Source organism: Rutidosis leptorrhynchoides, chromosome 2 (assembly GCF_046630445.1).
Source record: "Rutidosis leptorrhynchoides isolate AG116_Rl617_1_P2 chromosome 2, CSIRO_AGI_Rlap_v1, whole genome shotgun sequence".
Classification (NCBI taxonomy): domain Eukaryota; kingdom Viridiplantae; phylum Streptophyta; class Magnoliopsida; order Asterales; family Asteraceae; genus Rutidosis; species Rutidosis leptorrhynchoides.
This window is the reverse complement of record NC_092334.1, coordinates 10,237,577-10,240,527: the sequence shown is the minus strand read 5'-3', so window position 1 is coordinate 10,240,527 and position 2,951 is coordinate 10,237,577.

The window sequence follows — 2,951 nt, the reverse complement described above, 5'->3', positions numbered from 1 at the left end:
CGTGAGGAAGATATTGAGAAAACGGCTTTTCGAACGCGTTACGGGCATTTTGAATTTGTAGTTATGCCTTTTGGTCTTACGAATGCACCGGTGGCATTCATGGATCTTATGAACCGAGTGTGCCAACCTATGTTGGATAAGTCAGTAATTGTGTTCATTGACGACATACTTGTCTATTCGAAGAGTATGAAGGAACATGAACATCATTTGCGTGGTGTGTTGAAGACGTTGCGGAAGGAGAAGTTGTATGCAAAATTCTCCAAATGTGAATTTTGTCTAAGGGAAGTTCAATTCCTTGGTCATATTGTGAACAAAGATGGTATTCAAGTAGATCCGGGGAAGATTGAGACGGTGAAAAGTTGGGGACGACCGACTACGCCTACGGAAATCCGAAGTTTTCTCGGATTGGCCGGTTATTATCGTCGATTTATCCAAGACTTTTCTAAGATCGCTTCTCCACTGATGAAATTGACGAGAAAGAACGCGAGATTTAATTGGGATAACGAGCAAGAAATTGCTTTTCAATTGTTAAAAGAGAAGTTATGTCAAGCTCCGGTGTTAGTGTTGCCGAAAGGGGTAGAGACATGACGGTTTATTGTGATGCGTCTTTAAATGGGCTCGGGTGTGTTCTAATGCAAAGAGGTAAAGTCATCGCTTATGCCTCTCGACAATTAAAGGAACACGAAACGAGATATCCGACTCATGATCTTGAGTTGGCGGCGGTTGTTCGTGCGTTGAAAATTTGGCGCCATTACTTGTATGGTGTCAAGTGTATGATTTATTCGGATCACAAGAGTTTAAAACATCTTTTTGATCAACGAGATTTGAATTATCGTCAACGTAGATGGATGGATGTGGTGAAAGACTATGATTGTGAAATACTTTATCATCCGGGTAAGGCGAATGTGGTCGCGGATGCGTTAAGTCGAAAGAGTCAACATCCGGCGATACGAGTAGGATCGTTACGCATGATTATTACTAACAATTTTCTTGTAAAGCTTGGAGAGACTCAAATTGAAGTTTTTGTTAACAATAAGCATGAGGAACGAATCGTGGGACAAACGGAGTTTATTACCTTAGGTCCGCATGGTTTGTTATCTTTTCAAGGAAGGGTGTGGGTGCCTAAAATGGGTGATCATCGACGAGTGCTACTTGATGAAGCACATAAGTCAAAGTATTCCATTCACCCAGGTGCGACGAAAATGTATCTTGATTTGAAGAAAGAGTATTGGTGGCCGGGCATGAAACGTGATGTTGTAAAGTATGTTGAACAATGTGTCACGTGTTTGCAAGTTAAGGTCGAGCACCAAAAGTCGTATGGTAAGTTACAACCGTTGGAAGTCCCGAAATGGAAATGGGAGCACATTACCATGGATTTCATTACAAAGCTACCAAAGACGGCGAGAACCCAATTTGATTCAATTTGGGTGATAGTTGATCGGTTGATGAAAAGTGCCTTGTTTCTTCCCATTCGAGAAACGATATCATCGGAGACTTTGGCTAAATTATTTATCAAGGAGGTGATATCGAGGCATGGTGTGATGACCCGGAAATTTCTGACCAAATTTAAACTTAATCTTTGTATGAGTAACATTTTCGACACGATAAACAAAGTCTGTAAAACTGAATCTCAAAATTTTTGAACTATTTTTATATATTCAAATACCTTTCGGTTGTTCTCGATGATTCGCAAACAATTATATGTATATAGATACATATATATATATACTATTGATAATGCTAAAAACGAACATATATTTCATAACATTATTCCTCAAGAAAGACAAGCTTTTAGTTGCAATTGTTCTATTTACAAGTGATATTCGTTTAAATAATAAAAGGTGAAGACAAAAGACAGATTCGACGAATTGAAGGTGCAAACGATCAAAAAGCTCAAAAGTACAAAATACAATCAAAGAGGTTCCAATTATTGATAAGAAACGTCTCAAAATTACAAGAGTACAAGATTCGAAACGCAAAGTACAAGATATTAAATTGTACGCAAGGACGTTCGAAAATCCTGAACCGGGACCAGAGTCAACTCTCAACGCTTGACACAACGGACTAAAAATTACAAGTTAACTATGTATATAAATATAATATAATATATAATTAATTATATAAATTATATATATATTATATTTATATATTAAAACCGTCGGCAAGAAAGGTTCCAAAATGAGATGAGCTGTAGAAACAAACTCCGCGAGTTGCGGAGTTTGAAGGCCAAAAAGGCCGCGAGTCGCGGAGCTTCCCTGGACAAAAATGCCTATAAAAGCCAGCGCAATTCGACATTTTAAAATATCATATATCAATCTCTCTATCATCAACGTGTGTGTGTATATATATATATATATATATATATATATATATATATATATATATATATATATATATATATATATTTATATTTTAATTTTAATTTTAATTTTAATTTCCAATAATAAGGGTATGTTAGCGAATGTTGTAAGGGTGTAAGTCGAAATTCTGTCCGTGTAATGCTACGCTATTTTTAATCATTGTAAGTTATGTTCAACCTTTTTATATTAATGTCTCGTACCTAAGTTATTATTATGCTTATTTAAAACGAAGTAATCATGATGTTGGGCTAATTACTAAAATTGGGTAATTGGGCTTTGTACCATAATTGGGGTTTGGACAAAAGAACGACACTTGTGGAAATTAGACTATGGGCTATTAATGGGCTTTATATTTGTTTAACTAAATGATAGTTTGTTAATTTTAATATAAAGATTTACAATTGGACGTACCCATAAATAACCATATACACTCGATCGGACACGATGGACGGGGTATTTATATGTACGAATAATCGTTCATTTAACCGGACACGGGAATGAATTAATAGTCTATGGAATTATTAAAACAGGGGTGAAATTATGTACAAGGACACTTGGCGTAATTGTTAACAAAGTATTAAACCTTGGATT